Here is a 22,894-nt window from a genome sequence, read left to right as displayed (position 1 = left end):
CAAATTCTATGATTTAAGCTGTTTTCGAGGGGTTTTTGTAAAAAAACACCCGAATCCAAAACACACCCGAATACGACAAAAAATGTTCAGGGAGGTTTTGCCAAAACGCGTCCGAATCCAAAACACGGCCGCGGAACCAAATCCAAAACCAAAACACAAAACCCGAAAAATGGCCGGCGCACATCACTAGTATAGCTAAGTTTTTTTATACATATGAAGAAGACTGTAAGTGTTGAATGTACATAGGTTTTGTGTATGTAAAGTTTGAACATACATCATTTTCCTTTCAGCAACCAAGTTGTATAACTTTAATAGGGACATTGTATTTGTAGCCCAGTAAAAATAGGTTTTCACCTAAAAATAATTCCAACAGTTTTGAAACTTGGCACACTTACTTAGAGGTGTCTAGTGATGAATTACACAAAAGTCCTGATGAATCGGAGGTGAGCTCTAGCTGCAATGACGTGAAACATGTCACTGTTTTTATTTTTTCGTTTTTTATCTTGGAAACTGTTGGTCCTAGCAAATATGTAGTCATATACAACAATAAAGCTAATCAGTCATAATAGGTTTTCACCTAAAAATAATTGATAATACAATTTTTTATTTCACAGCTTTGAAATGAAATACTTAAACAAAAAGGAAAGTAGTTAAAGTAGTAAAAAAATTTGTTGCAGTTCTTTCACTCGAATCTGAATTTTTTGATTGAGGCGGGTCCTGCTTCTTCCGGTGAAGTGCACTATGCACTACAACAAAACCCCCATTTGATCAGCCTAAGTGAGAAAGTACAAGAAAAACTGAATCAGGTCAAGACAAATGGACCAACAGCAACCCTTTGGATCCAATTGTTCATTATGATAACATTGCTAAAGTATTACATTCACGCAGAGCAGTCAGGTGATTGGAATGGCTACCTGAACTGTGTCAAGAATATCATTCCCTATTTCCATGATTCCAGACATTTCAGTTATTCCAAATCATGTCACCTATACTTGCAGGACATGATAAAGCTACCCTCTGTGATGACTCCAGATGAATGCCACAACTTTGTGCAAGAGAGCTACTTCACAATGCAGAGGACTGACTGATTTTAGACTGGGGTGTGGACAGACCAGACAATTGAGCAAACCCTGATGCATGGGATGAAAATTATGGGTAGCTTGATGTGAGGGTGGGAAATCACAGACAGTGTCATAAGCAAATGGGTTCTAGGGATGATTGCTACCCTTGACATTTTCTCATCATTTGAAGAGTTCACTGGAATCCTGTTTTCTACTAGTGAACAGCATGCAGATTTTGGGGAGGCACATAAAGTTAAAGACACTGCAGATATTGCTAAGCTCTCAAATTGGTTTCAGAGTCCCTCCATATCAGTGACAAATTAAATAATGTCAATAGTGAGTGGAGTCATAGGTGATGATAAAGTCACTTGCTACAATGCTTAATCAGTAGGAATGCAAGCAATGAACACTATAGTGGGACAGCATTTTTCAGACGTCAAATTATCACAAATAAATCGAGCTCTCCCTTTGGCAAGTATGTTGAATTCTGTTAAAGTTACATAGTAACATAGTAGCATAGTTCTTGAGGTTGAAAAGAGGCAAAATGCCCATTGGGTTCAACCTGTATTCTTTATTAAGCAGTGCACATCATAATGCACCTGCTGAAGTAATGGTTTCGTACCAATTGTCAACTATATTTTGTGCAACTCCCAGATACTTAATGTCAATATATGAAATGCTATAGCCTTTGATACTTTTTTCAGCTAGAAAGCTGTCTAATCTGTTTTTAAATGCATTTACAGAGTCCGCCATTATTACCTTCTCCGGCAGGGAGTTCCAAATCCTTATTGCCCTTACAGTGAAGAACCCGTTTTGTACGGAATTTTCTCTCCCCTAACCTCAGTGAGTGTCCATGTATCCTATACAGATTTCTATTAATAAACAAATCCCCTGCTAACTCCTTGTAATGACCCTTTACATATTTGAAGATATTAATAGTATCTCCTCTTAGACGCTTCTTTTCTAGTGTATACATATTTAACCTAGTTAGCTTTTCCTCGTACTCCAGTGTCTCTAATCCTTTAATCAGTTTGAGGTGATACTGTGGTGATCGACCCTTTGATGATATTTCAAAGGATAAGCACCTGCAAGCAGATCAATGATGACCTAAAGACATACATGAAGTATGAGTTGACTCCCTTTCCATTATTGGTGTTTGACTAAAATGGGATGCAGAAAACTAAAAAATCAGCCCTGTATGATGTGTTTGAAGTGTCAGCTACAGAAATTGGGGTTAGGCTCCCAGCGCTGAGCCCAATATTGAAAATAAAGTGCTTAAGTGCTCAAATGTAGATGATATATTACAGACTCCGCAACAAGAATTGTTTCAGGTGGTTCCCAAAAAGTGCCTCTCTCTCTGAAAACTGACCCTTACTTTTTAACCATTTGAAACGTTCACCAAAAGTTATCTTTTTAAGCCTCTCTGGTTTTCTCAATTGAGCTCCTACTGTCGGGGCCCGACTCAGCACACCAGCGGTAGTATAGACACCATGGAGATATGAAATTAAAACAAATCCCATCAGGGGTTCTTAATATGTTAAAGACACTTTAGGTGACAAAATATAAAATGTAACAAGTTCCGTTAAAATATAGCAGCAGACGGGGAAGATCATACGCATTATTAGGTGAGGCTATGCGCTCCCGCTGAGAATATCCAGAGTGTCTCAGCGTGCTGTTCTGGCAACAGCCTCAGGCATGCAAGCAGGTAGTATTCTCCTCACGTCCAAATCCAAGTCCTGCAACGTCAACGCGTTTCGGGGATCCACCCCTTTCTCAAGATCTGTTGCAGGTAAATCAGTCCTCCATAGAAATACCCAATCCTGGTCTCTGATTGGTTGGTTGAGTAATAATCCACAGGTGTCCCATCAATCACACCATGCCATTCATAAACATTTAAACCATTTTTTTATTTAATTCAAAGCTTTCATAAAACCTAATTTATACATTATATAAAACGTGTAAAAATGTATACTCTATTCACATAACACTTAATTACCAATTTATATACCAACATAAATAAGATAGTACAGATATACAGTTTACAATATAAATATACATTCCCGACCTACGATGGATCCACTGTCATTCATTGTTATATTAATGTTATAAACCCATACACACGTTCATCAATCAATCAATCAATCAATCAATCACCATGATGCAGAGATTGGGGGAGAGAAGAAAAAATAACATATATCAGTTCCATCATTAAAAATGCTTATAAAAACCATTTGGTCTCAAAGTCGTTATTTAACTCATCGGGCATTAATGTATTTGCCTCAAAAATCGTTCTCATTTCAAGTTTCGCTAACCTCTCAGTTCTGTCATTGGTTCTCCAGTTAGGGTCAACTTTTTTAATACCCGCAAAAGATTTAATAAACTTTGGGTCACAATTATGCATATTCTTAAAATGCATAGAAACATTATGATTTTCATAACCCCTCTTAATGTTCCGCACATGCTCTGCTAACCTTTCTTTTAATGAGCGTATTGTGCGTCCAATGTATTGTTTACCACATTGACATTCTAGGATATATATTATATATTTACTATGGCATGTAATACATTCTCTTATTGATATTTTCTTTCCTGTATTATTGAAGGTAATTTCTGTTATTTTTCTATCAGTCTTACATACTTTACACATGGGCCAATCCCCACATCTCTGAAACCCCTGTGCTAAAGTTCAGATTTCTTTCTTAGGCAGAGATGTGACACTACTTACTAATAAGTCCTTTATTGGCCCTTTTATATACAAAGCATGGGGTTCTAGAGATAAATTCCTTTAAACATGGGTCAGCATATAAGACTCCCCAATGTTTTTTTAATAATTTGTTCTAGTTCTTTATGTTTATTAGTATACCGAGTGATAAAGGGGATATTATACCTATTTTCCCTAATGGGCATTTTACCTTTAAATACACTTGACCTATCCATTTTTCTACATTTATCAATTGCATGGTCCACTTGATTTTTATCATACCCCTTATCCATAAATTGTTTCTGCATTCCCACTGCTTGGCTATCAAATGTTTCTATGTCCGTACAATTACGGCGTAACCTCTGAAATTGACTGTTAGGTATGCTGGTGATCCAATTCATATGATGATTACTTTCAAAATTTATATATGAATTGCAATCAGTAGGTTTACTGTAATTCTTAGTATATAATTGGCCCTCCACTACATATATTGTTAGATCCAAGAAATGTATACTTGTATCACTGATCTGGAAGGTGAGTTGTATACTCCGGTTATTATTGTTTAACTGCTGACAAAATAGATCCAAAGAGGATCTGTCACCCTTCCAGATAAATATGATGTCATCTATGTACTGGCTGTATAGCACCAGTCTGGCACCAGCCTGTGGATCCTCCCAAAAAGCTGTCTCCTCCCAATGCGCCATAAATAAATTAGTGTAACTGGGTGCCAGCCTGGTGCCCATCGCTGTGCCATTACACTGGAGGTAAAAGACGCCACTATACCAAAAGAAGTTATTTCTCAGAATCATAGAGATACCTTCAAGTATGAACTGTCTGTACGGGATGGTATAACTGCTTTTATTTAGATAGAATTCAGTGCCTTCTAGGCCCTGATCATGTTGGATATTAGTATGTAATGCCGCTACATCGGCTGTTACTATCCAATAATCGGGCTCCCACTTAATATTAGATAATTTATTGATAATGGATATAGTATCCTTCAAATAAGATCTTGTACCCATTACCAGAGGTTGTAACTGATGGTCAAGATAGCACGACAAGTTTGAGGTAATGGAATTTACTCATGCCACTATCGGGCTCCCTGGGGGATTACTTAGACTTTTATGAACTTTTGGCAATATATATAATACCGTTATGGAGGGATTATCTATTTTAATGTATGTTGCTATATCCTCAGTGATGGCATTGGTGGAGGTGTATATATTTAAAAAGACTTCCAATTTTTTTAAACACACTTTCGCTTGGATTACCTCGCTGCCTCTTATATGTATGTGGGGATTGCCCCATGTGTAAAGTATGTAAGACTGATAGAAAAATCACAGAAATTACCTTCAATAATACAGGAAAGAAAATATCAATAAGAGAATGTATTACGTACCATAGTAAATATATATCCTAGAATGTCAATGTGGTAAACAATACATTGGACACACAATACGCTCATTAAAAGAAAGGTTAGCAGAGCATGTGCGGAACATTAAGAGGGGTTATGAAAATCATAATGTTTCTATGCATTTTAAGAATATGCATAATTGTGACCCAAAGTTTATTTAATCTTTTGCGGGTATTGAAAAAGTTGACCCTAACTGGAGAACCAATGACAGAACTGAGAGGTTAGCGAAACTTAAAATGAGAACAATTTTTGAGGCAAAAACATTAATGCCCGATGGGTTAAATAACGACTTTGAGACCAAATGGTTTTTATAAGCATTTTTAATGATGGAACTGATATATGTTCTTTTTTTCTTCTCTCCCCCAATCTCTGCATCATGGTGATTGATTGATTGATTGATTGATTGATTGATTGATTGATGGATGAACGTGTGTATGGGTTTATAACATTTATATAACAATGAATGATAGTGGATCCATCGTAGGTCGGAAATGTATAGTTATATTGTAAACTGTATATTTGTACTATCTTATTTATGTTTGTATATAAATTGGTAATTACGTATTATGAATAGAGTATACATTTTTACACGGTTTATATAATGCATAAATTAGGTTTAATGAAAGCTTTGAAAATAAATCAAAAATGGTTTAAATGTTTATGAATGGCATGGTGTGATTGATGGGACACCTGTGGATTATTACTCAACCAATCAGAGACCAGCATTCGGTATTTCTATGGAGGACTGATTTACCTGCAACAGATCTTGAGAAAGGGGCAGATCCCCGAAACGCGTTGACGTTGCAGGACTTGGATTTGGACGTGAGGAGAATACTACCTGCTTGCATGCCTGAGGCTGTTGCCAGAACAGCACGCTGAGACACTCAGGATTTTCTCAGCGGGAGCGCATAGCCTCACCTAATAACGCGTACGATCTTCCCCGTCTGCTGCTATATTTTAACGGAACTTGTTACATTTTATATTTTGTCACCTAAAGTGTCTTTAACATACAGTATTAAGAACCCCTGTTGGGATTTGTTGTAATTTCATATCTCCATGGTGTCTATACTACCGCTGGTGTGCTGAGTCGGGCCCCGACAGCAGGAGCTTAATTGAGAAAACCAGAGAGGCTTTAAAAGATACTTTTTAACCACTTGAAATGTTCACCAAAAGGTGTCAGTTTATAAGGAGAGAGAGAGGCACTTTTTGGGAACCACCTGAAATAATTCTTGTTGTGGAGTCTGTAATATATCATCTACATTTGAGCACTTAAGCCCTTTTTTTCCAATATTAGGCTCAGCGCTGGGAGCCCAACCCCATTTGTTTGTTTGCACATGAATTTAATTGGTGCAGGTGTACACCACAAGGAAAGGACAAGCTGCTGATCCTAAGGTGCTGTAAAAGAGGATACATTTTTGTATAGAACTACAGAAATTGACTTTCCCAACTTCAATATTTTTGTTGATGGTGGCTTCTTGCAGCACAAGGTATTGTGGTACAAAGATTAAAAAATGTCAACAATTTGCCACTGCTCCATCAAGTACCTTCTCAAACATTTCTGTACTTGGTCAAAAGCTGCACTGTGGTGTTTGACGGTTACTCCTCCACTGAGTGCAGTACTAGGAGAGCTGAACAAAGCTGAAGATACAAGCTGAAGAAGTCCTTGGACATACATTTTAATGAAGGAACAGTTATTACCATCAAACGGGTGGATTTTCTTTCCAACGAAAAAAGAATAAGTCAAGGCTTAATTCCTTTCTTTCAGTGGCTCTTAAAAACCAGGGAATAGAAGTTAGAGAAGCATCTAATGACTCTGATACACTAATTAATAAAACTGCTATAGAAAAATACTAGGAAAATGCCAAGGTAGCAGTAATTGGTGAAGATGTTGATCTCATGGTTCTACTTTTGGCTTTAACCACGCCCGAATGACAAATACTGTTAATCAAGCTGAGCCATGGCAACGTTGAAAGAAAAGTTTATTCAAGCAACGATTTGCAAAGTGAGGGGCTGACAAATAGCATTCTCTTCTTGCATGGGTTTAGTGTAGGTGACACCACTTCAGCATCATACTGGAAAGGTAAGATCAAGTCTGTCAATTTGTTCAGGAAGCATGCTGCAGAGTTGCAAAATATTGCTGATGTTTTCAACATTCCAACCTCTTCTCATGAGACTGCAGCAGAGGCAGGGAACAGAATGTTTCTAAAATTGTATGGAGCACCTGCTTATAAACAGACATCTCTCAACTTGTATCGGTATCACTTGTTCACGCAAGCAGTGTCTAATGTCAAACTGGACATTGCTGCACTTTCGGCAATGGAAGGAGCAGCAAAACAACATTCCTATCGAGTATACCACCAAGTAAAATTTTGGATTGGAAACCAATTATCACCTGTAAGGTGGGGGTGGAAGAAGGAAAATAATCATCTCATTACCATCACAACTGAAGACCTGTTCGCACCTGACAAAATCCTAAAACTCATTTATTGTAAATGCAAGGCTGGATGTGGACCCAGGTGTGGGTGTAGAAAAGCGGCACTACAGTGTACAAACCTGTCATTCTTGCCATGGCGAATGCTTAAATGCCACACATATCATAATTGATGAGGAAGAAAACCAAGAACAGTTGGATTTACTGCTTCAAGATGAAGCCTACCCAGTAACACTATCTCAACAACCTGTCACGTCCATCACTTCACCGGAAGAAGCAGGACCCTTCTCAAGCAAAAAATCCAGACTCGATTGAAAGAACTACCAAATATTTACTACTTTAACTACTTTGCGTTTTAATTTTTTTTACTTTTTTGTTTAAGTACTTCATTTCAAGGCTGTGAATAAAAAAATGGTATTATTAATTAGTTTTAGGTGAAAATCCATTATGACTGATAAGATTTAATGTTGTAAATTACTACATATTTGCTAGGACAAACAGTTTATGAAATAAAAACAAATAAAAACAAAAAAAGTGATTATGTTTTACGTCACTGTCACTAGAGCTCACCTCTGATTCACCAGGACTTGTGTTTAATTCATAACTAGACACCTCTAAGTAAGTCAGCCAAGTTTTCAAAACTGTTTCAAACTTGGAATTATTTTTAGGTGAGGGCCATTTTTGCTCTTCGTTGACTGGGCTATTGACATTGCCTGAGGACATGCAATATTTCAGCGGGTTGAAAGTGATACCCCACTCCCAGTGAGAACATTGTTTATTTGTAAATACTGCTTTTATATACATTTAATGGGGCCAGAGCATCAATGGTGACCGTGGGACTAGAGCTACAGAGCTAGTGCATGAATGGGAACTCTCACCTGCACACTGGCTACACAGAGGTCACATGCAACTCCAGAGAGTCTGGCTCATGCTGGCTGGTGTGACAGTTGGTGGTTGTTGAGCAGCCATCTTAGAGGAGAGATGGTGGCTGTGAGAGGGAGCAGTGCTTTTACAGAAGAGAGCTGCCATTCTCAGTTACCAGAGATAGCCACAGAAATAGTCAGAGTAGAGAAACAAGCAAGGATAACAGCTGCTGCTGAAGCATAGATGGACAGCCCTTAAAACACTGGAGAGGTTTGTAGAAAATCACCCCGCACAACCCTTGCATTTAGTTATTCATTCCAGATGTTGCAGTAACATACCCTGTACACGAGGGTGCAGCAAGCCGTGTAGTTAATAAATAGATGCTGGCTGAGATGTACACAGAGAGACTTCTACATTGCATAAAAGATTGGATGCTGCATACAGAAGCACCCTAGACACTGACCAGCTTATTACTATTAATTGACAGCTGCAGCTCATGGACTAGTCAAATAGGTTCTGCCGGATTAAATTTGTCGATTACAAAAGTCTATACCTAGAAAAGCAATTGGCTGACGGACGACTAGGGGCCACGGTATGTAAAGGAATAGAGTTGTAGATCATCAAGTAAGCCTGTTACCGGGCTATGGCCTGTAGATATACATAGCTTATTGCTCTTGAGGAATCAGTCAGCAAGACACTAAAATCACCAAAGGTTATTATTGCTTCCCAACCGAGGAAGGATTGAAACAATATAAATTTAATATTTACAGAAAGGAAAATCAACAAACTGCCTGGATAGACAGTCAGCGGTACTCAATATTCTTTAAGCCCTTGTTAACTTTATTCAATTAGGAACTCACACCGTTTCTTAGGAAATAGACTATTTGGAATAAGTGCACTCATAAGTCTTTCTATAACTTATAGAGGTAATAAGGGATCCCAATTGTATGATTATACTAAATGTAATTGTTATCGTAAATTGTAATGTTAATGCGATAAGATTGTAGAAGGTACAAACTTCTTCCTGTACTATTTGATTGAAGAATGCATTTACCCTAAGTTTTTATCAAACGTGGTGATCTTTTAAGTTATTTCAGCAAAGGAAACCTACTTGAAGTGTTCCAGAGAAATAAACTAAAACCTTTGCAGAAGATTGCATAATTTATATCTGAGCGTCATAGAACTAAAATTGTATTGAGTTGTAAGTGTAGTGTAAACTTGGGATCAGGACTTTGTGATACTTACTCTAGGTGGGTGTCACACATTGCCTTACAGTAACATGGAACGTAACCTACACAGAAAAATACTGCAAATTAAATAATTTGAAGCAACCTAATTATTATTATTATTATTATTATTATAATAATTATTATTATTATGATTTGTAGCTCTCTACAGTGCTTCCCATCAGTAGCGGATCTTGCCACGGGCAAGCAGGACTTCTGCCCGGGGCGCTGCCTTCCGGAGGGCGCCGGCGCCCTCCGGGGGGCGCTGCACCAGGGCAAGATCCGCTGCTGCTGTGCCCCCCGCTGCTCCCCTCTGCCCGCTGTGAAGGGAAACTAGAGTTTCCCTTCGTGGAGAGGATCTTTGCTGTGCGGTGCGCGATGACGTCATCGCGCACCGCACATTAAAGGACCTCTCCACGAAGGGAAACTCTAGTTTCCCTTCACAGCAGCAAGCGGCAGCGGGGGGTACATTTCAGAGTGCTACAGTAGCCTGTACAGGGGGCGTAAATGACCACGCCCCCTGTATGAAAAACACGCCCCCCATTGCCGCCCAGGGCGCGCAAAGCCCCAGAACCGGCCCTGCTTCCCATTTCCGGACAGTAGGGAAAAGGACATAAAAAAACAGGGATAAATAATGTAGAAAAAATAAATACAGACATCAAAACAAAAGGTAGTGAGGGCCTTGTTTATGAGAGAGCTTACATTGTAATAGGCAGAGGGTACATATGAAATAACAGTACTGAGTGTGGCTTACAGTGGAATTTGGGGCAGTTATGAGGATGCATTGGTAATGGTTTTCAACAGTAAAGGGCAAGCGCTAATAAATAGATGATGTTCCAGAAAACATTAAAAGATTTTAATTTTGTGAAACGTCTGCTTGGGCATACAGTAGTAGAAAATATTGGTAAGTGAGTATCGCAATAGGAAAAGTCTTGAACAGTACGTGGAAGTGGGAGATTTAGGAAAGACTGTGGAGTGGTCTGGGTATGCGCAAGACCACCTATTAATGTGTTAGGGAGGCAGAGGGAGATTAGGGAGGAAAATGTGTGGCTCAGAGACTGGTGTACTAAAGAAGGGTTTGTGTTCTTGGAACACTGGGCGGACTTCTCAGTCAGGTGCCATCTTTTTTGTCTCGATGGTTTGCACCTGAATGAGGAGGGGCAGCAGTGCTGGGGGGATGGATGGTTAGGAGGTTGGAGGAGATTTTAAACTAGGTGCCTGGGGGGAAGGATTAGAAAGAATTAGAAGGACAACTAGAGAGCAAAGAAAAGAGGGATGTATAAAGTATAATGGGGGTGGAGAGGGGGGAAGGAGAAAAATAGTCAGCAATCGTAATTTAATGGTAACTCAGGTTCCTCAGGTTCAGATCAGGGAATTACTAAACTTAAGTGTATGATTGCAAATGCAAGAAGCCTAACAAGTAAAATGGGGGAATTAGAAACATTGCACTCAATGACTAATATGATATAACAGGCATTACAGAGACATGGTGCGACGATTCTAATGATTGGGCGGTAAACATGGAGGGGTACACCCTCTTCAGGAGAAATAGGGCTAATAAAAAGGGAGGGGGTGTTTGTCTTTATGTTAAACCATTCTTAAAACCATATTTAAAGGAGGTCATTTATGAGGGGACTGGAGATAACGTGGAGTCATTATGGGTTGTGATTTCGAGTGGGGATAAAGATACAAAAAACTTTTAATAGGGACATGCTATAAACCGCCAGATATTAGTGTGTATGATGATTTACAACTCTTGCAGCAAATTGAAAAAGCTGCAGGAATTGGGGACGTCATTATTGTTGGGTATTTAATTACCTGGACATATATTGGAACACCGAAACAGTTAATACAGCTAGGGATAACAGGTTCTTAAACATGCTAAAAGATCATTATTGTCCCAGGTAATCGAGGAGCCAACTAGGCATAGGACTATACTGGACCTAGTACTAACTAATAATGAGGAAATAATATCAAATACTAAAGTAGGGGAGACATTAGGTAATAGTGATCACAATATAATCACATTCGATAACCGCTTCCAAAAACAACAATATAAGGGTCTACCTAAGAATTTTAACTTTAGAAAAGGTAATTTAATATTGCTGAAACAAGCAATAAATGACAGCAATTTGGAAATTGTATTTCATGGTAAGAATATGGCTGAAATGTGGGATGTTTTTACAACTGTGCTCAATAAGTACACTCATTTGTATATTCCCAAAGTCAGCAAAAACAGGAGTAGTAAATTCAAACCGACGTGGCTTAATAAGAAGGTCAAGGAACAAATGGATAAAAAAAGGCATGCTTCCAAAGCATTTAAGTCTGACGGGATGGAGGAATCATTCCAGTTCTACAAGGAATGTAACAAAAAATGCCAAAAAGAAATCAGAGCAGCTAAAATAGAAAACGAAAAACAGATTGCAAAGGAGAGTAAAACAAACCCCAAAAAGTTCTTTAAGTATATAAATGGTAAAAGGTCAAAAAGGGAGAATATTGGGCCTTTAAAGGGCGAGTTGGATGTCTTGATTAATGATGATAGGGAAAAAGCGGATTTATTTAATAAATTATTTTCATCAGTATTCACGAAAGGACAGGTTGACGAGAGTAGAGCATAACATAAGCTATAATAATGACTGGTTGCTAGGTACTTGGTTAAATGAGGAAGTAGTCTGGGAGAGACTAAGAAAAATTAAGATATATAAATCTCCAGGGCTGGATGGACTCCACCCCAGGGTTCCTATGGAACTTAACGTAGAGCTATTGATACCCCTATATTTGATTTTCAGTGAGTCAATTAGATCAGGAATGATACCAAATGACTGGCGTATAGCAGAGGTAGTCCCATTATTTTAAAAAAGGGTATTAAAACTCACCCCGGTAACTATAGACCGGTAAGTTTGACATCTATAGTGGGGAAGATACTAGAAGGTATATTAAGGGACAGCATATTAGAGTACTTGGATGCCACCAAGGTTATTACTACATAGTTTTGTGAAGGACAGGTCATGTCAAACTAACTTAATAAGCTTCTACGAGAAAGTGAGCGATAATATTGATCAGGGAAAAGCAGTGGATGTAGTATCTTTGGACTTCAATAAGGCCTTTGACAAAGTTCCACATAAGAGACTAATTCTCAAATTAAGAGAGCTTGGGGTAACAAACACTATTTGTACTTAGGTGAGTAATTGGCTGTACAATAGGGAATAGCGGGTAGAGATTAATGGGATGTACTCTGAATGGGCTTCAGTGCTCAGTGAAATACTGCAGGGTTCAGTACTCTGGCTATTGCTGTTTAACATATTCATTAATGACCTAGGAGAGGGACTAGGAAGCACAGTTTCAATTTTCAAAGATGATACCTAACTATGTAGAGTAATTAATTCAGACAAGGATGTTGAGTCTCTACAGAATGACTTATCTAGACTTGAGGTCTGGGCGGATAAATGGAAAATGAGGTTCAATATAGACAAATGTAAAATTATGCACTTTGGGACTAAGAACAATCAGGCAGCCTATAAACTAAATGGGGAAAATGTAGGGATAACAGTAGTTTAAAAAGATTTGGGGGTGCTCATTGATAATAAACTGAGTGCCAGTGCATAATTTCAAAATTCAGCAACTAAAGCAAATAAGGTGTTAGCATGCATAAAACGGGGAATAGAGACAAGGGATGAGAGTGTAATCCTGCCACTGTATACTGTAAATCATTGGTGAGGCCACACCTGGAATATTGTGTACAGTTCTGGGCACCTCATTATAAAAAAGATATCTTGGAACTCTAAAGGGTTCAGAGGCGAGCCACTAAACTGGTTAGGGGGTTAGAGGCACTGGATTATGGGTAAAGACTTAAAAGGTTAGATATGTTTACACTGGAATAGAGGCGACTGAGAGGGGACATTATTAATATTTACAAATACATTAAGTGAAAATGCAAGGATTTATCAAACGGTTTGTTTATCAAAAAACCACTACATAGGACAAGAGGACACCCTCTGAGGTTAGAAGAGAAAATTTTTCATACACAACGGAGAAAAGAGATCTTCACAGTAAAAGCGGTAAGGATTTGAAATTCTTTGCGAGAGAAGGTATTAATGGTGGACTCAATCAATAAGTTTAAAAATGGATTAGACAAATTTCTAGTGGAAAAAAATATCCAATGATACAGCATTTAATAAATATAAAAAATATATAATACAAGTTGAACTCGATGGACATTTGTCTTTTTTCAACCTCAACAACTATGTAACTACTATCAGGGCCAAAACTAGGATTTTTGGCACCCGGGACACGGCAGTAATGTAGCGCCCCCCACCCCATCCTACCCCCCCAAAAAATAAAAAATATTTAATAATAATAATAATAATAATAATAATAATAATAAATCAAATAAAACATAAAAGTTAAAATAAATAAAAAATAATAAATACAAAAAAATTAAAACTACGTCACACAGTGGTGCAAGCTTATTCTCATTAAAGGCGTACACACGTACAGATATGTGCCAGAGATGTGTGCTGAGCAAGGAGTGGGGATGCTCACTTCACCCATCGGCCAATCTACAGTCAGCGATATAGACGAGTGGGGCCGCGCATCGGTATCGCTATACACACGGAGCGATGTGAGCTTAATTTCTAAGCATTAAGCATACACTGCTACGTGTGTACCCCCTTTGGTCTGCACAGTAGTACCCCCCCCCCCACAGGGGAGAGAGGGGGAGAGGGAGAGGAGTGAGTGAAATGGGAGAGAGGAGAGAAATGGGGAGAGAGAATATACTCAGGCATCCCTCAGACCGTCAGTAATACACACACAGTATATATTTCATACAAAAGGCAACTTGCTCAGGTGCTCAATTCATACTACTGTATACACAAAGTTCCGACAAAGGAATGGCACTCTGAGACAGGCCAAAAAACTTTTGACAGTGATTTGTGGTATTGAATACAGCTATTAAAAATGTTGTGCCTGTCTCTGAGTGCCATTTCTTTGTTGGAAGTTTGTTGGCGGGCGGTCGCACAGAGGGATGGGCGGTGACATGCAATTGCGCGGGACTGTGACGGAGCTGTTACTATGACAGCACAGTAGAGCCGCTTATACACGTTACACCACAGAGGAGCCGCAGCAGGTGGTGGTGAGCGGCCAGTGGCAGGTGAGCATGACTTCAGCAGTGCCCTCACTGGTCTGGTGCTCTACGCAGTGGCTTAGTCCGCATATGCGTAGGGCCGGGTCTGGTTCTGGATAATGGGTTTTCAGATAAAACATCCTTTATGTGTTCTGTGATATGATGTAGAGGCATTGAACTATATACTCTTGAAATACATTTAATTTTATAGCAATCCTGTTTATTAAAAACAAATTATTTAGATGTTGCTCCCTTCATGCTGTCATATTGTGTGAAAAGTGTGAAAGGTCTTCACAAATCCACTGACACACATTTTAATCATTTAATAAACTGCTCTATTCACTGTATTTTACAAACATATTGTAATTAGTCTTCTTGCCCCATTCAAAAAATAGATTGTAAATGTATTGCTACAGTATGAATAGACAACTAAAACACTGAGATGAAGATCATCATAGGAGCTCTGCATGCCTGTCTGTTTTAGTATAGGCAGCAGATGTGTAGTCTCAGGCTTGTGTCTAAGTGCACACATGTTGCTATGTACATTTGTACTAAATATACTGCTGTATGTGCAATAAGCATGTACAGTCTCTAGTGAAAATAATCCACAGCACACACATGCAGGCATTACAGATGTAGAAGTCGGTACATACATTGCACTCCCCCCTTAGAAGCTGTGTGGTGAACTCTTGGACTGATTCCAATGCTTCTAGCAGCGGGAGGTGAGCGGTAAGCGGCAGGTGGTGAGCAGCCGGCGGTGGTTTGTGGTCAGCGGCCAGTGGCGAGTGGTGGTGAGCGGCCAGGTGAGCGGCTAGCGGCGGGTGAGTGTGACTTCAGCAGCGCGCTCACTGGTTCAGCACTCTACACAGCGGTGTAGTCTGCGCATGCGTAGGGCCGGGCCTGGGGCTGACTACAGGCAAAGATTGCGACGGGCGGGCGAGCAGCTGCTCGAGGGAGCCGGGCACAGTTCTCGGCGCCCCCTCAAATGCAGCACCCGGGGCACGTGACCCCTTAGCCCCCCCCCCCCCCCCCTAGTTGCGGCCCTGCTACTATGTACTATGTAACTATGCTCTTCCTTCCACTAAATAAAGGGTGGGACACTAAGCTGCTGGTTGGTTGGTCAGGCTGGCATGGCAAAGTACCCACAACATCTTCATCTTGCTGGAATCCGGAAGAGCCTGTCAGTCTGTCCTGGGGCTGTCTGAGAACAGTGCAGGCTTACCGATGGGGTGGCCAGGTGTTCGCCCAAGATATCCCAACACATAACCAGAACAGGTCAGCTGAATGAAGGGTTTCCCAGTTATGGATGGATCGCTGGCTCACAATGACAACCCCAACATTACACATAAAGAATAGGCTGCCTACTCTGGGCCCCTCCTCCCTCACAGGAGGTCTCTAATTAAGGCTTTCTCTGATTTTATTAATATCTTTTATTAATATATATATATATATATATATCTTAATACTAATATGCTAGCCTGGCTAAATAGCTACATTTCTTATTAAAATATAGTTGTCAAAAAGTTTACATTAGAATAACTTTACAAAAAATTATTATATAATATTTCTCTCAAATGAACATTCTTATTATAATAGTAAATTCCAGCTGTTTTTTCTGTAGTCTATATCGCATGTTGGGTACACTCAGTTTTCACTCATTTGTTAATTTACAGTGCATGAAATAAAAACTAGCTTTTATTTATTTAGTAGCTTTTTTTGCATTCTCTGCTGCACTTTACTGTTTTTAGTGAGTGATAAGACAACTTTATACAAGGACCTTTAGTCCCTCTTTTTCCATTGGGTGTGCCCAAAAATTTCTGTACACTAATGTTTTAAACAATTTTGTTCTAGATATGTATTTGTTCTGCTTTTCATGTCCAATAAAGATTAGGTCTCATAATCTTAATCATGTTATTGTGCTTTCTCAGAAATGAAAACATTGCAGCATGGTCACTTAGATGATTTGTGTACTGTGTGGTAACAACTGGGAAGCTCTCTGTACCGTATGTCAAATACTAAGATGCTGCATGTATGCATGCATATACTGTTTAGTGGTCACTAGAATGCTCTAGGTACTGTATAGTGGTCACTGGAATTCTCTTAGTACTGTATGACAGTTTATAAGTGAAAATATATTGGTAGAGGGCCCTTCAAGTTTGTTGCCCCGACAAACCTTTATCTAGCCCTGGCCTGACACTTGCTCTGCACTGCTTGTTATTGATAGTTTTACCTTGGAGTGGATAACAGTCGGGATTTGGCTTTGTTGTCGTGTTGAAGCTTGTTGTTAATCGGTTTCCTGCTCCTGCAATTCAACCTTCATTTCCATGCCTGTGTATTGTTCACTCAGGGAAGTCTACTGTATGACCCTTATAACATCCATGACTCTGCTCCAGGACTCAGGTCAGGTACAGACCCAGGTCCACGCTCAGGTCAGATACAGAGAGTATGGTTGTAAACATGCATTGCATGTACATAAAGAGAAGCATATCTGCTTAGTGAGATATAAGAGACACAATGGCTATGTAAGGATACTCCTAGGATCTCAGGTTTTGTCTCCTGTGAAGGGAATGTATAACCTAGTACACACAAGCATGTATGGGTCCACCATAGCAAACTAATATCATTCTTGTAGGTGTACATCTAGGACATGGGGTAATTGATCACATCAATGGAGACTAACATTCTGTCTGGGGCTCAGACCAGATGCATGGAGTCTCAATGGCTGATCAAAAAGGCAGGGAAAGAGGGGATGGTAGAGAGTACCCATGCAGTGAAAAAGGGGAGGGGACACAGACTGAAAGAAAAGACAAGAGAAAAAAATACGACTACTAAAAGAAGACGGGTGGAGAGCTGAGCCAGTGGAGAAGTTGGCAATGACAACCAATCAGCGGCTATATATAATTTTATATAATGCACTTAATAAATGTTACCTCAACACTGATTGGTTGCCATGGGCAACACCTCAACTGGCTAACTTCTTCAGAATTTTCACTGCTTCATGAATAGACCCAGTGCCGTTTCTTGCGGCGGACGAGCCGTGCAACTGCACTGGGCGCCCGCCGCGGCACTTTATCCCTTCACAGCTCCCCCTCATCACTCCTCTTCCCGAGTACTCCGTTCAGGGGGCGGAGTTTTGCGGAATGACGTGGTTGCGTCGTGACATCACAACGCAACCGCGTCATTCCATGAAACTCGCCCCCGAATGGAGTACTAGGCAGGAGAGCAGTGACGTAAAAACCGTGGGGCAAGCAGGGTGCCCGGTGCATCGATCCCACCCACCCACCACCATTATCCCACAGCCGCCCCCTGACACAAATCTGCCGCCGAGCAAGACCCTCCGTGGTGCTCGGCGGCGTTACTACAGCAGCTCCTAGACTCCCTCCTTGCTAGCTGCTGCCGGGAGCGTCTGCCGCCAATCCTCACAACCCCCCCCCCTGCTCCAGACCAGAGTGTCATACTGTCATTCCTTTTAGTATCTCCTCTGTCCTTTCTGAATTTGAGTGGTGAGGGGGGGGGGAACCAGACACATGGAGAGGCAGAGAATAAGGGTGTACGCGGGGTGCACACAGGCAAAGAATGAAGGGGAGGGTGGTACACTCAGAGGCATACAATAAGGGGGCACACACAGGCACAGAATGAAGGGGGAGGGGGGTACACACAGAGGCGTAGAATAAGGGGGGGCACACACAGGCACAGAATGAAGGGGGAGGGGGTTACACACAAAGAGGCAGAGAATAAGGGGGGGCACACACAGGCACAGAATGAAGGGGGAGGGGGTTACACAAAGAGAGGCATAGAATAAGGGGACGACAACAGAGAGGCAAAGAATGAAGGGGTAGTGGGGATACACACAGAGGCATAGAATAAGGGGGAGGACACAGTGAAGCAAATAATGAAGGGGGGAAGGGACACAGGGAGACATAGGTGGGTATCCAATTATCCCTGATGCGGTTTTGCACTATAAAAACGGCCGGTTATCACGATTAATGACCAATGGTCATTATCGCGGTATCCAATTACAGCCCATTTTTATTGGCCAAAATTGGACCCGCGATCGTGCGATAATACATGGGAACAGGGATAAGTCCCCAATCCCATGCGTGAGCGCAGCTCCGGCAGGACACTTATCGCGGATTATGCCTCAGGCACCAGAAGCAAAATCCCTGATAAATGCCGGCATCGGAGCTAATTGGATAGCCCCCGGCGATACAATTAACCCAGCGGTCATTGACAGTGGGTAATTGGATATCCCCCCATAGAATGAAGGGGGAGACGATGCGTGCTGATGGTGTGCTGAAAGACGACATGGGGAGGTGATGGCGTGCTGAGAGACGACAGACAGGAAGCGTCTCTTAATTAATTGAACTTCTATCCCTTCACTAAATGAGAAGCGGTTAAAATACCACTAGTCGGGATCCCAGTGGTCACAATCCTGACGCCTGGATCCCGACTAGCGGTGTTATGCTGCCACCGGAATACCAGCTACACAGGCTATTCTTTCTCTGTGTGTGGCCATGACACCCATAGAGGGAGAAAAGAACCTGTGGTGAGCGCAGTGAGCCACCGTGCCCCGCAGCGTGGCGAGCGCATTGAGTCCACATAGGGCTTTCTAACGCTCGCCACGCTGCTGGCCTTATGGAGGCTGGGATCCTGTCCACTGGCATTTCATACTGATCCCCACTAGATGATAACACACTTTTGAATAAAGGTGTACCCAGTCTGGTGGTTAAAGTGAACAAGTGAGACCTTCCTCTCATTAAACATATGGTATTCCACTCCAATGTTGTGACACCCTTTGAAAATTCTTTAATAGTATTTTCTTTATTCCAAGTTAATACATTTATATATATCGGGTAAAAAAAGACAGCGGCACTCGACGACTTTTCGGTAGATTATATTAGCAAGCCACTTGATATTGACATGCTAAAATAAGCTACTGAAAAGCCTGAGTGCTACTGTCTTTTTTTACCTCATCTGTACAATAGTTACAGAGGGCACCTAAGCAATATTTACTCTGTTAGTGGAGTGCCAAACTGTTCACTAGATAGATAGATAGATAGATAGATAGATAGATAGATGAGATAGAAGTCTTTAAACTGCCAGCATTTCTTTGCTAACCATCACAATTGCGTCTTGGTGACTTTCTTGTTACCCACTTAGCAAGAGATGGGGCCATTCAATATCATATAGATAGGCGGCACCCTAGACATTTAGTGTGCGGCCAAATCCGACAGATTTGGCCAATCCCGACAATGCCAATCCAACTTTTTTCTATGTCGCATTGACATAGTCGGAAACAGGGCCAAAACCTGTCAGATTTGGCCACGGAATCTGACAAAACATGTGGATACGCGGCTGATCCGCCGATCCACGTGTTTTCCAACAAGTCGGAATTGCCGACTTGTCAGAAAAAATGCAGGGGGATTGAATAGGTCGGAATAGTTTCCAACCTATAAAAGTAGGAAACTGACAACTTTCTGACAAGACGACAGTTTCCGACTACAATTGAATACCACCCTTAATGTGTGAGCAGGTTTGTCCTACAAAAAAAACTCATATCCTATTACATCCCACCCTAAATATCCAGACCGCAGTAAATACTAAAGTGCAGAACTATCTTAAATACACCTTGCAATAGCCTAAACACAATTAAAGAGATATGTTTTTTTTTATAAAAAGATGTATTTTATAGAAAGCAGTGTAGTCCCAACATCTCAATTAGCCCCTTTGGGGCTAACGATTGTAAATGAAAAATTAATGGCACCTCTCTTTGTTAGTTTGTAAGAGTAGCTGTGCACGGTTACCCCCTCTAACAGAGAACGAGATATGATCAATTATTTTGTAATGACACGATAAATTGTGCCTTGCTTCAACCCAGTGCCTTGCTACAGGCTTATTACTTTTGCCTTTTTGCCAAGGCCTGTCTATTAGCACTTCTGTGCAGCATCATCCGCTCCTTGAAGGTGCGTGCACACTGGGCGATATACTGTATCAGCCGTTCTATTGAACAGCCGATATATATTGCTGGTCCATCAGCTAGTGTGCACCAACGATATGTCTTTAAACGCCATAGTTCACAAACATATCGCATTGGCCCTGCAGCACACATGATGACCAATATATCTACAAATATATTGGTGCATCGTTCTGTGTGTACAGGCGATCAGCCGACCTCCCATACTCTTCCTGCACAAGCCGGCAGTGAATGGCAACTAAACTGGGCGGGCACATGTAAATGCCTGCCCAGTTTGTGATGTCAATTAACGATGGATCAGGCAGTGTGTATGCCGAACACACTTCCTGATCCACCTGTGGATATATCTGCAGATCTATTGATCTGCAGATATATCTATCAGTGTGTGCACAGCTTAAATGGGCACTCGTACCAACATAAATTATGCTACAGGTGCACCTAATGATGTTCACCTGCTCTGTTTGGGAACACTGTTTGGGGGTTGAATCAGGATGCACACGTCTATAGCCTTTTTTTAATTAGTATAGAGTATGCTGCCAGGCTGTGAGTAGGCTGCCGGCTTGTGTGGTATCTCAAGTGTGTAGCTCTAAAGTGTTATGAGTATTTAAAATCAATATTGGCATTATACCAGTGTTAAACCAAACATAAACTGAAGGAAAACATGATGCAAACCAACACTACTACGGATGGACTGCATTAAAGCCACAAACATGAGTTCACTAAATCTTCACATCAAGCACCTGCTGTCTGCATATCCTGCCCACAATATACTGAGCACCCTGTTTCGGAAAGAACTTTCCACTTCACCTGCAATTCCTGTACTTGTACTGTATTTGTGCTTTCAGTATTTCACAAACATCTGAATGCACATCTAAACCAATGTCATTTTGCTTTCTATACACTTGATAGTCCTATCTGACTTTACCACTTACTGTATTATTTTATTATTATCTTCATTTTATTTTTAAACATCCTACATTATCTACATACTCTTTTCCACTACCTCACTGGCTTTTTGCACTGCCTCATTGAAGCCTTCTACCGGCTTTCCCTTGCCATCTCCGAAACCTGATACAACCTCCCCTGCTACCCTCTCCTATAGAGGCCTCTTTTTCCCCTACTCCAGCAGTATTGATGAGCACCAAGTCAGTGAAGTTGGCATCCTCTTATCCCCCAACTGCACTTTTCGATTCATCCCATCTCAGTCTTTCTTTCTCCATATCTGAGGTCCACTCTATCAGTATGTTCTACCCCATTCATCTCCTTGTTGCAGTCCTCTACTTTTCTCAGGCTTCGCCTCCTCCCAATTGCTTAAAAACTTTGCTGCCTGGCTTCACCACTTCCTCTACGCTCCCTCTATCATTGTTAGTGACTTTAACATCTCTATTGATATCACTTATCCTGCATCCAACAATGTTGTTTCCCTTTTCTACTCCTTAGGCCTTTCTCAATGGAACTCCACATCCCAATCACTGTCTCAGCCACTCCATTAACCTTGTCTTGACCCATCTTGTGCTTTCTCTGACTTCTCCAATGCTTCCTTCCCCCTCTCTGAACACCATCTACTCTCCTTCCCTCTCTTATCTACTCCAACATGGCCTGCCCCAACCAGGCAACCTCATTCTACAAGATCAACCTCACTTCCAAGCTCAATTCCATTGCCCCCATATACTCTTTCCTCCTCCAACATTCCAAATCACAAACCTGCCACTCCAAACTGACCTGTGCTGGTGCACTGCTGAGCACCTCTAGAGGAAATCTCTCTCTGTCAGACTTCATCCACAAGTGTGTCTTTTCTTCTTATAGCTCTGCCATCTCCCTTGCCAAACAATCCTTCTTCCTGTCACTCATCTCCTCTTAGTCCTCCAATACCTGCTGCCTCTTTTGTACTCTCAACACTCTCCTTCACCTACTCTCTCCTCCCATGCTCCCTCACTGTGAGTGACTTTTGCCCCTTCTTTTCTTTCAAAATTGAGACAGTCATGAACTCTCCCAAGTTTCCACTGCTGCCCCATCCACCCCACCATGGGTGATGAAGTAAACTCCTCATCTCTTTCTCTCCCCAATCCACCTGCCCCCTGGATCCATTCCCTTGTCGCCT

The 22,894-nt window shown here is 41.0% G+C and overlaps 1 long non-coding RNA gene across 5 annotated transcripts in view; it reads left to right on the top strand.

Moving 5' to 3' along the window:
• The first annotated feature begins 8,562 nt into the window (after positions 1-8,562).
• The window catches only part of LOC134969055 (uncharacterized), a 199,297-nt gene continuing 184,965 nt past the window's right edge, over positions 8,563-22,894 (top strand). For all 5 annotated transcript variants that reach the window (XR_010189393.1, XR_010189390.1, XR_010189392.1 and 2 more), the window contains exon 1: positions 8,563-8,741. This is a non-coding gene — a long non-coding RNA (uncharacterized LOC134969055). The remainder of the gene's footprint in view (positions 8,742-22,894) is intronic.

The sequence above is a fragment of the Pseudophryne corroboree genome, chromosome 11 (genome assembly GCF_028390025.1).
Source record: "Pseudophryne corroboree isolate aPseCor3 chromosome 11, aPseCor3.hap2, whole genome shotgun sequence".
NCBI lineage: Eukaryota > Metazoa > Chordata > Amphibia > Anura > Myobatrachidae > Pseudophryne > Pseudophryne corroboree.
This window is presented reverse-complemented; position numbering and strand designations above follow the sequence as displayed.